Genomic DNA, 18321 nt, shown 5'->3' on the forward strand with positions numbered 1-18321 from the left:
TTATCCCATACCGTCGATTCAAACCTTGAATAGTTTTATGGGCCTATAGTTTAGCCTATAGAATGGTGGGCTTTCCCCTATTGTGACCCATTGTAGGGTAGGGGTAACATTCAGAATCCCTTGGCCCTTACCTTATAATAGGTCAGGGCCCCCACTCTTCATTGGCAAAGCCGATTCTTGGGTGAGCCTCTTGTGCTTAGAATAGTAGGGGCCTCATGGGTTCAAAATAATAGTTACTACAATAAGATGCAACTTAAATGGTTCTTGGGGGCTTTCATCTACACCAGGTGGGAGGAAGGTAGGGGGGCCTTCACGTGCAGTGGTTCATGCAAATGCCTAATAATATGAAAGATTCTTGGGCGTTCTTACAGTTAATTGGTTTTTATAAAACTAGAAGTACTACTTTATAAAACTACAACTACAAGTATTATATTTAATAGGTCCTAATTGAATTTTTTTAATTTCATAAATTATTAAATTTTATTAGTGTTAATTTCTTCAATTTCAAATAAAATATAATAATAATAATTTATTAAGAAAAATAATTTGAAAAGTTCAAATTATTGTTTTATTGTGATAAAACCTTGTTTATGTTTTATTTGAAAAAATCATTCAAAAATATTCTATAAACTTAAGGTTATAATAATATAATTGGTTGTGTCAATGTTAAATTTTGGTAAAATAATGAATTTAATATGTTTCTTATCCAATGATTTTAATTACATTATCTCTTTGTACATCATATTTTTAGCTTTATTACATACAAGATGATGATTTATTTTCCTCTTATTATTTGTTAGGGTTTATGATTAAAAAATAGAAAATCACTAAATTCAATTGGAAACAGAACATTTCAAATTTTATTTTATTTTTCTATTTGCAAATTTATTTTTTCCACGGATTTGTAACTAAGCTCTCTTCCCTTTTTGTTCTCAAAATTCTAAGTTGGTTTATCTTTTTATGTCAAAGAATAGTTGAAAAAGTGTTCACTTTCAATCATTGTTCTTCAAGTTTAACTTTGAATGAATTTTGTAACTCTGTTTTCATATTCACATTTAGAGTTTGGCGAGGAAAAGGGCATAGGTTTGTACCAATTATTTATTTATTTTTGTTCATGTAATAAAATTTTCAGGTTTGCCAAGAACTGTCTGAAAAAATAATTTTTAACTCTATTTGATCTATTAAAATCTTTTGGATAAAAATCACATGCAAATTGTTGGAGCTTTAGCTTAGTGTTTGGTGTTATGGAATGTTACAACACATTCTTGAGTTTTAGTGTTGTTACCTTTATGATGGATCACAGAGTGAAAGATTGATTAAAAATATTTTACACAATCAATATCAAAAAACATTCTTATTTACTTTATAAAACTGATATTCTTAATTTTATTGTAATTTTTAATTTTAAAAATTTTATATTTTAAATGATACGAATTTTTCAAATTGATCTTTGTTTATGCAATCAAGATTCTTGAAGCTCGGGTTGTTATGTTTGATCCATATTACATCTTTCTAACATCTGTCTCTACAGTTTCATTTCCAGTATTATACAATTTAGTATGTTCTTTACCATGTTGGTAATTCATTCTTCTTTATATCTTAGTTTGCACTTGTCACAATCTACTGAATGCATTATATTTTCATACTCCATTCAATTTGTAAAATAAAAACCTTATATAAAAACTATATTGAAGATTTTAACAGTCATTGACATCAAGGTAAGAAAATGACAAGGGAAAAGACAAAATTTTAAAAGAGTGGTGGCATGGGTGGGTTTAATGGCTTCTAAATTTAGAGATGCTCATAATTATTATTTGATCGCTCTACAAGCATTACTTTATGATAAATTGTTATTCCAAAGGTACCAAAGTATAAATTATTTGATGATATCTTCATAGAATAATATACTATGAACTTGAAATAAAATGTAGGTCGTTTCAGGGAGAACAAGGAGCATGGAGGGTGAGTAACAAAAATTGCAGAAACTTACTTCAATTTTATTTCTTTGTTATTCTATGGAAGTGCATACTAACAAGACTAACTGAATAATTTTCAAATTTTTGGATTCTGGATTTTGTACAGCAAATTGGTTTAGTTCACAATTTTTTCTTTCGTGATTTTAGCTTTTGCTTAAACGGGTGCATTCTAAAACTAATTTTTCTTTGGCCTATTGGATGCAGTTCTAGATTTAGAAGATGGTTGATTGAGTTAAATTATTTTCTTAAAATACATATTATTGCATTTTAGAAACTCCCCTAATGAAAGAGTTCCACTTTGCTTTCACTTTTCTAATGTTATTTTTCTAAAAATTGAAGATTAAGCATAAGTTGGTTGGTCCATCATTATGTTTTGGGTAGGGATAACTTTAAGAAACCCCTCCCAAGAAAAATATGTAAAATGTTGGCGAATTGAACATTAAATATGCAGGAAAAATTTCTAATCGAAGGCGATTTTTTCATTTGAGACAAGGGAGAAATTCCTTCTCGTATCAAAATTTAATATTAAATATGATGAATTAAATTTATTTATTTTGGTATGCAAATAAATGTAGTCGATTTATTTTGTCATTCATAAACATTTCCATAATGTAAGTGGTGAATTAATTATTTCATATAACACAAAATATTAATATAGTTAGATAATATGTCATTTTCGAAAGAGAGATTTTTTTTTTTTTGGTGAATTTATAGTCGCAAGTGGTCCATGGCCCACATGCCAAGTGTACATTGTACGATATACTTGTAGTATGCCAATCGATTAAGATTCAATTAAAAATGTGCCCTTTTTATTGCCAACTTGGTTGTCATCTCGTTTAATGTTGTCATTTTTATGGTGAAAGGAATTAATTTGGACTGTTGATGTAATATAGATCAATGGCTTTAGCTCTATTTCAGGTCTAATTTTAAACGACATACCATAAAGTCTAAATCTTCTCAGAATTAGGACATGTGTTCCAAAGACCAAAACATAAAGTAGTTGGCTAAACGGGGATAGCTGGAGACATGTCAGTAAAATAGTAGGCGATGCTCAACCCGAGGGAGAATATTATTTTATTTTAAGGGAAAAATAACATTGTCCAATAAGAAAACATTAGGGAAACACTGGCGAAAATTTTAAAATAATTGTGTTATAAATGTGGATTACATTGGCAATTGGATTGGGATTTGGACCAATTATGTGTAAACTAATGAGCAATTAGCCTTGGATTTTGACCCAAATTATTTAATATCTTGGTGACATGGTTGACCCCATATGTAGGTTTTATTAGCCAAATTATGATTTCCCAAAGAGACGAAATAGCCAATTGGCAAAGATTCGCCACTAAAAAAATCACTAGTTTTGGGAGCATTTTTAGGCAATAGTACAAAATTAAAAAGTTGGAAGTGGAAGATTAATGCCTAAAATTTATGTCATTTGTTCTTCCATGTAAAAAGTTAAGAGTATTTATTCATTATTTTTTACTAGTTAGAATAACTATAACTAAAAGGGGCCAAGAAAAACAAACAATAATATAGATGTTTTGTGTGATAAATGAGGTTAGAAAATAAAATATTAAATTAATGTATGTTCTAAAGATGTATATACAAAATGTAAGAGTAGAATGTGAACTTGCATTTTTCTTATTAAGAAAAAATGATATTTAGTCATATTACACTTTAAAATGTCTATACTTTGTGGGATTATATTTAAAAATATATTAGAGCTAATATCAAGAGTCGTACTTATTTATCCATCTTTTTTACATCTTATTAGAAGATCATAAGTATTATTAGAGATAATGATATTCTTAGATATTTGTGAAAATAGTTTAAATAATTAAATTTATTTTTTTATCAAAAACAAAACTAATAACTAAGTTAACCATTTTAATACATTACATGTCTACTCATATGATATGGAGTTGAAAAAAAAAAGTGTTATTGTAATAATCCAAAAAAATTGACAAATTTGATACATCTCTGCGACCATCTTGGCAGGAACTTTGTTGCTTTGCTAGCTTTTTTTAAGGTTGAGGGGGTATGAAATGACTGACCAAAATTAAATTAACTTAAAATAAATAACCACAGTGATACCCAAAAAAAAGGGGTGGAAATATTACATCCAAGAGGGCCATATGGGCAATGTCCCTCCAACAAAAAAGGATCCCAACGTTGAAACTTAAACATATAAACATAATGGGCCTAGCCCAAAAAAGACTAAATGTCATTGTTGAAGAAGGCAATTGGTCCTCCTCCCCTATCCTAGCATAGGGTCTAGCTTTGGATCCACTCATGTCCACTCATTCACACATTCTCCTCCTTTGTATCTTTTCCTTCCCATTGTAATGAATTTGCCAAGGTCAAACAGGGAAATCCTTTGGAAGAGGAATGTTAATCAATGGTGTTTGAAGCATTTGACCACCTAGATGGTGGTGAAGCTCAAGCGTGGTTCATTGCAGAGGACCAACTAGGTGGTAAACCATAATGGTGAGGTGGTACAATAGAACCTTGAGGTGATTGGCATTGCTAGGGAGAGTGGCAGCAAGGAGTTGAGAACAACAAGTGTTTGAATGACATTGGGAAGAACTTTGACCCCAACTATGACCTCAAGATGAAAATTGACCACCAGAAATAGAGGTATTTGGTTGAACTCTATCCATCACACACTAAAAATTCCCCCAATGTTGTAACAATTCATGCAAGTGGGCCACCTTATATGCTTGAAATTGTATTTGTAACATCAAGTTATTGCATATGCAAGCTTTAGCATAGACGAATACAACCATCAATTAAGATGTGTTAAATAATTGTGGCATTTCAATTTTTCCAAATAGAAAAAAGCATTTGCAATCTAAAACTATCCCACAACTACAGAAACATAAAAGGAAAAGTAGGGTTATCTCACAGAAGAGTCATATGCGAAGAAATAAAGTGTAAGTGAAAAGGGGTAAAAAAACATGAATCCAAAACCAATAATGGTGCACCCTATGATAGAGCCAAAAAAAATGGAAAAGGGACTTACACTGGACACAAAAAGGGCAACAAAGATCTAGAAGACCCAAGTGGTGTAGCCGAGTTCCTAAAGGAAAGCCCTAGAAAAGAATACACTAGCTAAAATGGGCAATTTTGGGTTCATTCCTAGTTGGCCAATTTGTAATAAATGACAATCTCCAAGAGGAATGGGAGAGTTGCAAATGCCATCTTTGGTTTAGGATTTCAACCATAGGTAAGTGTCATGAAAGTCATAGATAACCATATAACCATGTTTGGTTTGTATATTTGATATGAATTTTTTTAATCCCATCATCAATCCTTCCACATGGAAGTGAGTGTTGCGATGTCAATTTTATGTGGCGATTCTAGTAGCAAAAGAGAAACACGCAGTTAAAAAGTATCTCAGTTATGTCTGGTGAGCCAAAGTTGAACTTAGGCATCCTCTGAGTTGTGAATAAACATATTAGATCTACATAAATGATCATTTAAGGTTTGAATGCCATGCTTGTGAAAATGCAATGCATAAACTTTTGGAATGCATGTCAAAGGTAGGTCTTGCATTTGAGTTAACAATGACCACTACATGTAGTTATAATGTCCCATTTTTATAGTAATCAAGACACTGTAGGAATTACTAGATATGTGTGCAAATTCAATATGAAATGATACTTGATTGGTAGTTCCAAGCACTATGCTAATGCAACTCTATATGAATAGTAATTTCAAATTCATTAATGAATTATAATACAATATGCAATGTAAAATGAAATAAATTAATGCATGTAAGAAATGCAATGTATTACAATGCAATAAAATTTTCCATAAATGGAGATAGACAATATGTATATACATTTACAATAATAATTCTAATGTTACAATGAAATTAAAGCTTACAAGGTCATTACAATATTTTGAATCTTAATGTGATTCTATGGTTGTCTCTAATATGATAGTATAAATCACACACATTCCCTACTAGTTTTCTCTACTGAGTAGTGAATTATATGTTGTTGTTATGTGGCTAATCATAGGAAGTATGTTGTCTCTAATAATAGTTGTAGTGTTTATACAATCTACTTATTTCCTTGAGATGTCCCCAATACAAAGATACAAATATACTCTATATGGTATTGTCCCTTATATGATTTCTATGATGCTTGGACTTGAATATAACAAGGTCATGTTATCAATTGATAATGCTTAATGAGAGTCATAAGTCCACAAGGGAACAAGTATAATATTTATTCTTTAGTTGACCTCCTTCATAGCGATCAACATGAAATATATATATTATATGAATGGGTTTAGTGAATTGTTGCATTTCATTGTTATGTTTAATTTGATCAGTTGGCATCACATTAAGTGGACTAGTTATCAAAAATTTATAACACAATATAATTTAATATTAATCATATAAAATAGTAAAATGATTAAGTGTCAATTAGTATTCATTACTATAGATAATTTAATTAATCATTATCAATGTGATTGATATAAAGCAACTTGTCTCCTTCCTAGTCAATAGGTATGACTATTTATTGCTCTATTATATACATACATGCATGCACACACACATATAGGTCTCTTATTGTTGATGGTTCTAGTGACTAGGCTCTTACCAATCACCATTGGTGTCTTTATAGGAGTCTTCAATAAGTGATATTTCATATAAAATCATCTACTTGCACAATAAATAAATATGGCATGTTATAGTAGTCTTTCCATTGTAGTATACATTGGTTGTCAAAAGACAACTATATGTCACTAGCCATATGGCATGGTTTATTAATGTGGTAATCTTATTAATAATTGGTTTCCAGTAATCAACTATTTCCCTGTAATAAACTTCTAGTGTCTCACTGTGTTCTATGTTGACAATAATCTCAATACCATATGATTCTATAATTATTTTATCCTTATTACAGTATAACTGGTCTTTAACATTATATCATATTGTATATCAGTTTATGTATGCTTGTTAAAAACTAGTAAGAATAAGTTTGAACCTATAATTTAAAGCTAATGTATCATTAATTGATTTGCAATATCTAGGTATATTATGGGGATATTATGGTTTTGTTGGTTGAAATATAAGCCACCTTTGAATCCTCCTCCATTCCAATACAACCATAGATTGGTTACTTCTCAAGCACGCCAAATGCTCTTTGTGACAAAGAGCCCTAAATTTGATCAAGCCTTCTAACTACCAATAAAGTGTGGAAGCCAATACCTTTCCACACTAATTAGTGCAAAGGGTATCTAAAGGAGATGCAATGTTGAAGAAGAACTTTCCAAGCCTAATTACCTAAGACACTTCACACAACCCATTGAACATAAAGGGCTCATCCCTATCTATGAGTGGGAATGAGACCAAATCTATCTAAGTACTTTAAAAAACAACAATATTCTTAGGTGACCTAGTGAAAACCATGTCTCTTTGTGTCATAATCCCGCAATAAATATCATAAAAACATCTCAAGTTTGATGTAGGTTGCTTTGGAGGAAGACCAACAAGAAGAGAAATAAACATGTGTGGTTATAAGAACTTTAGAGAAATTTTGAAACTTCCCAACTAGAGACAATGGCTTGGTTACCCAATAGGCCAATGTTATTTATATTTTAGAGAGTATTACATTCCATTGTTATAGGTTAGCAATTGATAATGCTTAATAAGAGTGATAAGTCCACAAGGGAACAATTATAATCTTTATTCTTCAATTGACCTCCTTCACAGCCAATCAACATGGAATATATAGTTTATATGAATGAGCATAGTAAACTATTGTGCTTCATTGTTATGTTTGTGAACTTGATTAATCAACATCACATTAAGTGGATTGGTTATCAAAAATCAATAATGAAATATGATTTAATATTGATCATATGAAATGGTAAAGCTATTAAGTGTTGATCAATATTTGTTTCTATAGAAAATTTAATTAATCATTATGGATATAATCGATACATAGCAAGTTGTCTCCTTCATGGTCAATAGGTATGACTCTATTTATTGATCTCTCTCTCTCTCTCTCTCTCTCTCTCTCTCTCTCTCTCTCTCTCTCTCTCTCTCTCTCTCTCTCTCTCTCTCTCTCTCTCTCTCTCTCTCTCTCTCTCTCTCTCTCTCTCACACACACACACACACACACACACACACACACACACACACACGCACACGCACACGCACATGCACGTGTGTGTGTGTGGGTGTGCGTGTGCGCGCGCGCGTGTGTGTAAGTTTCTTATTGTTGATGGTTCTAGTGACTAAGCTCTTACCAATTACCATTGTTGTCTTTGTATGAGTTTGCAAGAAGTGATATTTCACATGAAATCATGTACTTGTCTAGTTAGTAAATGTGGTGTATTGTAGTAGTCTTTCCATTGGTAGTATATATTATTGTCAAATGATCAATATATGTCACTATCCATATGATGTGGTTTATTAATGCACCAACATTATTATTAATTCATTTCTAATAGTCAACTATTTCCTTGTGATAAACTTATAGTGTCTCATTGCACTTCATATTGACAATAACCTCAATACCGTACCCTTCTATAATTATTTAATCATTTTTACAAACACCATTAGTCTTTAACATTTTTGATTAAAATGCAAGAAGAAGGTGCTGACCCGCGGTACAAACAACATACACAAATTAATGTTAAACAACATATTAACAACATCTAGTGCCAAACATCCAGAAAAAATAACAACTAATGTCTACCTCTGAAAAAAATAAAAGTATCAATGCAACAAAACTACCAACCATGGTTTGCATTGCTTAAAATCGACATGGGATGAAAAATCATCATACTAGTTGCCTTCTTAAACCAAAAACAAGAACAAAGGTCCTAGGTGAGCCCTTTAAAACTAACAACAACCACTCAGTCACCAAAAGAAAAGAAACAAAGAGGGGGAGACAAACTCATCCTCAAAAGTTCCACAAGCCAACCTTGGGCAATAGGTAGCCAATTCTTCATTCATCCTCATAGCTATAGGTCCACAACCAGCAAAACCATTTGTACAGGTCAACATTCCCAAAAATCTTCCTCCGATTTGCATTCTTCCTTCTCACCTCAATAGCGAAGGGATCCACCTTAATAGAGGAAGGGGGAGGAAAGAGAAAATACATAATCCCAAACCAACAAAAACTATGGGGGAGAACAATCTTCTCCCCACCAGCCTTGCCCACAACACTCCCTTCCACCTCAATAAGGAAGATGGTATGGCAAAAAATCTCAAAACAAGTCATCTACTAAGGGCATCCCACTCTCCACCCAAAGACATAAGGAGAGGGAAAGTTGTTTCCACCACCAGCAAGCCACCACCATAAGAGGTGATAACACAACCTCCGTATGGGCTAAGAACACAAGGGGCAATAACAAAAACAACCCCCAAACCAAAAGGCCTCTAAAGAGATCTAGGGGAGGCAAATATTCATCACCATAGAGAAACTCCAATAGAGGGGAAATCCCCACAAGAGAGATTTTCCATTAACCCAAAACCCCAAAGAGCCAAGGAGGGCCCTTGAAAACTTCCAGTATCTTCCTAACAAAGAAGACCATAAAACAACAAAATTGCTTTGAGAAACTAAGGAGAATGTAACTATAGTCTCCCCATAATAAAAAAAAAATGACAAATGAGGGATATCATTTCCTCAAGAGCAACATCCCAACTGTGTTGCTAGAGAAAAGCCCTCCAAAGTGAGGGAGTCCCACAATCAAAATTATCTTTAACGTTATATCAAATTGTATATTACTTTATATATGATCATTACAAATAATAATAATAAGTTTAAATCTTTAACTTAAACTTAATATATCATTAATCATTTTCCAATATCTAAGTATATTATGGGGATCTTATAGTTATGTTGGTTGAAAGATAAACCATCTCTAAATCCTCCTTCATTCCAACATATCCATAGATTAGTTGCTTCTCAAGCACACCAAATATTATTTGTAACAAAGAGCCCTAGACTTTAACAAGCTTTCTAATGACCAATAAAGTGTGGAAGCCAATACCTTTCCACATTGGTCAGTGTAAGGGGTATCCAGAGGAGATGCAATGCTGAAGAAGAACTTTCTGAGCCTCATTGCCCAAGAAACTTCGCACAATCCATTTAACATAAAGGGCTTGGCCTTGCCTATGAGTGGCAATGAGACTATGTCCACTTGAGTACTTTGACAAGCAACAATAGTCCTAGTCCACCTAGTGAAAACCATATCTCTCCTTGACAGAAGCCCATAAGAAATCTCATAGCAACTTGTGATATTGCTATCAAGATTTAACTGTGTAGTTTTTTAGTCAAACTCATTGACCCGTATTTCATGAGTAGCTATTCAACATGAATCCATCTCTTATGATGATAAATGGAACACTATCACTCATTGGATCTAGGTGAGGCTCATAGAGGTGAAGCATCGAGACTTCCAGGAGGTCACCCATCCTAGTACTACTCCAACTTGAGTGTGCATAGCTATGGAGTTTCCTCCATGGTTAAACCCACTATTCTTGCAATCCCATTTGAAAAACCTTCACCAAGTGATGTGCCTTATGAACCATTTTTATTAGAAATCCCCTTAAGCTTGTCAATTGATAAGTAGGAGATAATTTCTATAGCAAGTCAAATTGCGTTATTGTACTATCATAATTGAACTGTATAGTTTTTTAGTCAAACTCATTGAGCCATATTTCATGAGTAGTGATTCAACATGAATCCATCTTTCAGGATAATAAATGGAACACTTACTAAAAATGTTTCATAAGGCACAACATTTGCTGAAGGTTTTGCAGATGGGGTTGCAAGAAGAGTGGATTTAACTATGGAGGAAACTCTGTAGTTAAGCAGCATCACCTAGATCCAATGAGTGTTAAATGTTCCACTTATTATCATGAGAGACAGATTCATGTTGAATAACTACTAATGAAACATGGGTCAATGAGTCTGACTCAAAAACTACACAGTTAAATCCTAATAGAAATATCATAATTTGACTTGTTGTGGAAATTATGTCCTACTTATCAATTAATGAGCTTAAGGGGCTTTCTAATAAAAATGGTTCATAAGGAATAACACTTGGTGAAGGTTTTGCAAATGGGGTTGCAAGTAGAGTGGGTTCAACCATGGAGGGAAATCCATAGTTAAGTGCACTCAAGCTGTAGTAATACTAGGATGGGTGACCTCCCAAGAAGTCTTGATGCTTCACCTCTATGAGCATCACCTAGATCCAATGAGTGCTAAGTGTTCCATTTATTATCATGAGAGGTGGATTCATGTTGAATCACTACTCATGAAATATAGGTCAATAAGTTTTACTCAAAAACTACATAGCTGAATCATGATAGCAATATCACAATTTGACTTGTTGCAAAAATTATCTCCTACTCTTAGCAACCTCTCAAGTTTGACATAGGTTGGTTTGGAGGAAAACCAATAAGAAGAGAAATAGACATGTGTGGTTGTAAGAACTTTAGAAAAAATTTAAAGCTTCCTAGCTAGAGACAATGATTTGGTTAAACAATAGGCCACCTTTGTTTATATTCTAGAGATAATTGCATTCCACAGTTATGTGGTTGACCCATGAAAGGAAAAAGGGATGCCCCAAAGATGAAAAACTTAGCCATAGTGAATCTATTTCTAGTCATAGTGGAGAATCCATTATGGTGTTGGGAGAAAGGATTGATGGTAATAAAGGGTCTTATATGGTGAGTTGCAAAACTTGAGGCCAAGAAAAAGATTCCAATGGATTGAACAACATCTTGAGAATTCTCTATATCCTCAACAAGGATTATAAATGTTTATTGACAAAATTACCATTAACAAGTTGAACATCTTAGTCTAGGAGTGAAATTCCATGAAACTAACCTGTGGAAATTATAGAGGCTAGCAAACAACCAAATCTATCAACAAGAAGCACATACAAGGATGGTGCAAGAGGGAAGGCTTAACAAGTTGACCTATGCAACCCAAATGTAGAGGAACAATCATCATTAATTGTGATACATGCATTGGCATCTACAGTTAGCATTTTCATAGAGTGAACAAAGTGAGGACCAAAGTAAATGGATTTCAACATAGCTAGAATAATGGATCATTCAATTCAATCATAGGCTTTATCAAAATCAATTTTAAGAAAGATGACATGTCAATTTCTTTGGTAAGCCCATTTCATGCCCTCCATGAAAACAATGATGTTGTCCAGAATAATTCTATATTCTATTGAATCAATCTAATCAGGATGAATAATTTAAGGAAGGATATGACAAATTTTCATAGCAAAAGCCTTGGAAATAATTTTGCAAGACATTGAGAAAGGTAAGTGAATTCTAGTTGTGAATGTCCACATGCTCACCATACTTAGGTATGAATTTGATATTCCCTTCTTTTATGTGTGCTCCTAATGAACCATTTTGTAGAGCTTCAATATATACATGATGAAGGTTGAAACCTTTACAATCCCAAAGGACCTTGTAAAATTTACAAGGGAAGCCATCAAATCCAAGGAATTTTTCATCATCCACGGAGAAATTTATCTCCTTAAGGTTTTGAATAAATAGTAATTGATTGTGAAATATCCTCTAGGAGTTTGACAAGCAATTGGGAATGACTAAGAGGGAGTCTTTTGAGGCTTGTAGACTGGCAGGAGTAGGAGTTTGAATAGTCAAAACTTGCTGGTAGTAATAGAGAAAATCTTAGAGAATATCAGCTAATTCTGTTAAAATTGAGTCACCCTCTCTCTTTCTTTTTATACCTAGAGAGGAATGTCTATGACTTCAATAAAATTAGAACTCTTTACTAGCTCAATCTCCCATTTTAAGCCAGTGAAGACATGCCTTAATGTGATGACCCTTGGTTACATAGTTGTCAACAATTTTTTTCTAATGATGAAGAGTGACAACTTTTTAATGTAAGTCTATTGAAAAGGATGAGTTTCTAAGCTCTTAACTACTACACACAAATCTTTGATGATTTGATCAAGACCAACGATGGAATTGAGATAGTTGTCTCCCATTAAAATATAGTAATTTGATGGTTCAAAGAATAATGCCATTCCACTAAAATATCCAACCATAACATTAAGTGGGAAGAGACTATAAATTCCAAATTCTTTGAATGTGGGGCAAGATAGGTGGATGACCTAGAAGTGAGGTGTTAAAAAAAATCTTTGAATGAGGGGAACATGTCAAGGCAACAAACCACTCAATGAAAAAATTAATGGGAAATTGGTGTATAACAACATGATATTAGAACAAGGTAAAATTATAAAAGGTTTCTCTATCCCAAATGAAAAATAAATGAATAGAGAGCATAAAATAGTCCAGACACTTAAAAACCATGTCAGAGCCAACCCAAAAATTACTCTAGACATGTCAAACTGCATGCAAAAGGAAATGATTGGTATCGAGATTAAAAGGTCTAATTTATGGTACATGTAAAACTGCACCTCACACTCACTAGTTGTTCAACAAAATAGTGAAATGTCATCCTTATCAAAAGCCACCTCTATTGTATTAGAGTTGTCATAGATCACCCATGTGGAAAAAGGAAGTGAATCAATAAGCCACCGCTATGGGTATGCTCTTTCCAATGCATCTTTTGGGGCATATAAATTACTATACCAGAAGAATATTTATCTATTTTTAAAAAGAACCCACCCAACTTTGTGCAAGGGGTCCTCACCAAATGAAATAACTAAATATTACCAGCATGGTGCTAACATTGTAATCACTTCTCCTTTGCTATCTTCATGAGTTGAGGATAACACTAGACTATGAGTCCATATGATGGAGAAAGCCAGAGTAAGCAAAAAACTATCTATCTTAATCTCTTGAATGCAAAAATCCTTAGTTCTAGGAAACCTCAAAAGAACTTTTTGAACTGAGTATTTTCAAGAGAGGTCAATTAGATCATGCTATGAGAGAATGTTTATTGAAAACCATCCTTCATGTCATCCATGTCCCCAGGAGAAGATAAATTTTTATGGAGAAACTATGGACAATGGTGGAAGATTAGATAGAGATCTCCTAACATAACCTATATTTTTCCTAGTCTTACATCTACCATATTGTCTTTCCTAGGAGAGTTGCAAAACTAGTAACACAAGGAGGCCATAGAATCAAATCTGACTAAATCCAATTAAGGGATAAAGTTTTGCAAAACCGGCCCATATAAATGGTGGAAGAGTTCATAGTTGATTACAAATTCCCATAAGAAGCAAGGTTTGAAATGCTCTTTAAGGTGGAGCTACCTTTGGATGCCTCAGAAGGTGAGTTATCCTTGGACGACTAAGTTTAGGTTGACAATTTTTGTTTAGACAAAGGAAATGGATGTTTCTTTCACTTAAATGCTACAAATTTTGAAGAACTTTTGTGGGTTTTGGATGATGAGATGCAACTAACTCCTTTGAGGGTATTTTTCTCCTAGGAGTAGCCAAATGATAGTCCTTAATTTGTTGGTTTAGTAGAATGGTAGAGGAAGCGTGTATTGGGAAATTTCAAATACATGACATGCTAAGAGAAGCATTTCCCACCAATTTAAATGTCAATTGTATCCCTGAGTTCTTTGGAAATATCAATCTTGACACAAAACCTCTTTTGAGGGTGGACACTATAGAAATGCTCTAGATCCAAATAAACTGGTCAACCAAAAGTTTGGGAAATATTTTATAGAAAATGCCAACATAGCAAAGGAAATCAAAGAAAAATGACTCTAGGTGGGACTTAAGCATCTTTTCATCAAAGACCATAAGTCTCAAGACCAAGGTTGTAAAACATGAAAGGAGGTGTGAACAAGCCAAGGGCCATTTTTTAGAACACCCTCTACATGAGAGGGGTTTCCAAAGTGGAAGAGAGAAAAAACTTTGGTCAAATTTTGGACCCCATCTAGGTGGGTCCCATGAAGGATCCATGCTTTGGTGACTCAATCCCACAACACACTTTTAGAAAGAACTCAACCAACAAAATAGGCAATTAAAGTAAATTATTTAATCAATTCAAAAGATTTGTCAAAATCAACCAACAACAAAACAATATTAGGTGTAGCAGAAACCTTACCTTTTGAAATACCTTTAGAACTTTTTTTTTGGTTTTTTTCTCAAAGGTTAGCACTCTAGCTCCAAAAGAAATTGTAGAGATAATAATGGATATAACCATTAAAATTGTCTACTTTTTTTTTTTTTGTAATAAATGCAAAATGAAATTACTAGATAACAAATTATAAGGAAACCCTAAAGGATGCCTAGAAAGATGGGAACGACACACTCTTGTAAATCTCTTTTAGTTTAGATTTCACCTTGAATTTAATATGTGGTGAATGTAGTTTTGTAAATGAGATTGCAAGCAAAGTAGAGTTCTCATACCAAGACAATGACCTCTAAAAATGAGCATTGCCTAAATCATATAATGAGCACTAAGTGTCTCATTCATTCTCATGGGAGAGCTTCTTGTGACCCACTACTCATGAAACATAGGTCAACAAGTTTCACTAAAAATTTAAATACTTACATGTTGATAGCAATATCACAATTTAACTTGCTATGAGAAATATCTCCTACTTATCAAATAATTGATGTGAGATTTTTATTTATTTTTAACACGATATTTTAATACAAGGTTTTTTAAATTTATATTTTTTTTCATGGTAATTTTTTTTTACTAATAAAGAAAAAAGTAAGTACAAGATATAGTCCTCAAATTTCAAAAATATCATGATGATCTATGACAAAAAGAACAACAATTCCTAAACCAAAACCAAAAAAAAATTACAGTTGCAATGCCAACATTTCTTCACGTCACGATTGCAGGTTGTAAGTCTACCTACTAACCCATTACAATTACAATTCAATACAAACAATGGTGTTGAAAGGATTTCAAAATAAGCTAACCTAACTACATCTATGTAGAGTCTTGTGCATTAATGTCCTTGTGTGTTTCTCTAATTTTATATTCCTAAATTCAAAACTTCAATTTTCATAACCATAAAAAAAGGTTTCCCCCTGCTTCCACCCAAAAATCTATGAGAAAATTGGTTGTAGGGAATACTACCAAGTGAGATGTACTCCATGAACATAAAGACCATTTTTGCCAAAACCATGTCACCCAAACCACTAAGAAATGGTTACCTCCATACCAAAATCCTAATTGCAACCACAAATTGTCAAAAAGACGAGACAAGAAAGGAACTTATAAATAAGTTTACCTTTTGAGAAGTTTCTCCAATGATAAAATCTAAACTCATACTTCTAAGGTTTCCCTTGTTATAGTTACATTCCAACAATCCCACCAAAAAGTTCACATTTCCATAGTTGCATTCAAAACATATTAACATTTGAACAAGAAATAAAATACAAGATCACAACAACCAATCCAAAGCCTCATCCACATACATCTAAAGCTAAAGGGATAAAAGGAAGCAATAAAACCCTGCCTCATTGTAAGGCCCTCTTAATGAAGCCCTTGATCCTTGCTTGTGTTATAACATTCACTCTAGCTTATAGTCATTTTTTATCACCTTGGTTTGAAATCTCTTGAGCTCTTAAGTTCTTCACTAAAAAAACTTCATCTTCCTTGGTCCACCCAACCCTATCTTTCATTTGTTTGATGTATTGATCAATAATGTGTTCCATTACCAAAAGCTTCAAGGTGAACCATCCTTTCTTTTCTTCCTCAAACTTTTTATGTCTCTAAGTCTCCATAAATATCCATACAAATGAGGAGTTTTGTACCAAGGATTCTCTCAATGATTGTGGCCCTTTCCCCAAATTAATCTCCTATCTAGGAACTAAAATTGCTAGAATTTCCTCTAGTCCACTTTAGGCTTTTTCTAGAATTAGTTAGTGCATCATAAGTCTCATAATGTTCTTCTTTACCCCCACTTTAGATTTCATGCAAGGATCATGGAATAATTTCTATATTTTTGTCGTAGAAGTTATCCAATTGATGAAAAAATGTCACCTAGTACTAGGATGGGTAACCTTCCAGGAAGCCCTGATGCTTCACCTTTGTGAGCATCACCTAGATCCAATGAGTGTTAAGTATTCCATTTATTCTCATGAGAGATGGATTTATTTTTGAATCACTACTCATGATACATGGTCAATGGATTTGACTCAAAAACCACATGGTTAAATCTTGATAGCAATATCATTACATCAATATTATCAACCCTTTTAATGTGCATGATTCTAAACTCCTCTAGAGTGGCTAGTTCATGATTAATGTTGTGGATGTAGTTTTTTAAATTCCATGTCTCCATTTCACCCTTTATTATGGCATTGATAATAATGAGAGAGTCACCTTCCACATGTAACATAGGTATAACTACCATGTTCTTTAAAGCTCTAATTACCAGCAAGGTTGCTTCAACTTCTGCAACATTGTTAGTGCCATATTGATGTCTTTTCCCCTTAGTGAAAATATATCACCGTTAGTATCTCTAATAATGAAACATGCCCCTGATGACTCCTAGATTCCTTTTGAGACCCCATCAAAGTTGTATTTCCACCATCTTACCCGTGGTTTCTCCCATTGTCCTAAAATTGATGGAGAAGAGGGGATGAGATTAACCCCACCAAACCCATTCACATGTCTTTTTAATTTATATTTACAATAATAAAATTTGTATAATGATATCTTTTTATATTTTATGGAAATTTTTAAATATCTATATATTGATAAATGATGTAACTTTAGGTAAACTTTAATGTGTTTATATACATACATACATATATACAAACATAGTTTCATATATTTTGATACATTTATTTTAATCACTCATATATATTATAATTTCTCAATATCACTCTTATCCACTTAGATATAAGTTTTTATCTACAAAGGTTTATTTTTGTGGTCAAGGACTTTGTGCTTGATTTTTTTGGAAAGAATCAAATTCAAATGTTTGGCTAGTTGTGGCTTTTTTATTTCTCAACCCTAAGCCTAAAAACTACACATTTCTAAAATTTGATGCTAATGCTATCATTTAAATACATTCATTTATCCTCTCTAAACATAGAGTATTAGAGGAGCACTTAAGAGTGAAAATTTGGATTTGGAATGCCCAAAGGGTTATCCATTTTATATGCATCATTCTAAGGCATGTACCTATTTTTTAATCTTCAACCAATTTTCAATAATATGCATTCCACAAGATTAGATCTTGATATGAAGGATAAGAACACGTGACTACATACTAATTATGAACTAATTGAGTTGATCCTAGATAAGCATGAATTTAGGACAAGGTTTGAGGCATTCCATTAACACATCAAAATTTGCAACACAAAAATAGTCAAATTTTATGATCTTTATCACAATTATACATTATTTAGTCAATGAGCTAGCTGA

This window comes from Cupressus sempervirens, chromosome 4 (genome assembly GCF_028749045.1).
Source record: "Cupressus sempervirens isolate cs-2001-9-10 chromosome 4, ASM2874904v1, whole genome shotgun sequence".
NCBI lineage: Eukaryota > Viridiplantae > Streptophyta > Pinopsida > Cupressales > Cupressaceae > Cupressus > Cupressus sempervirens.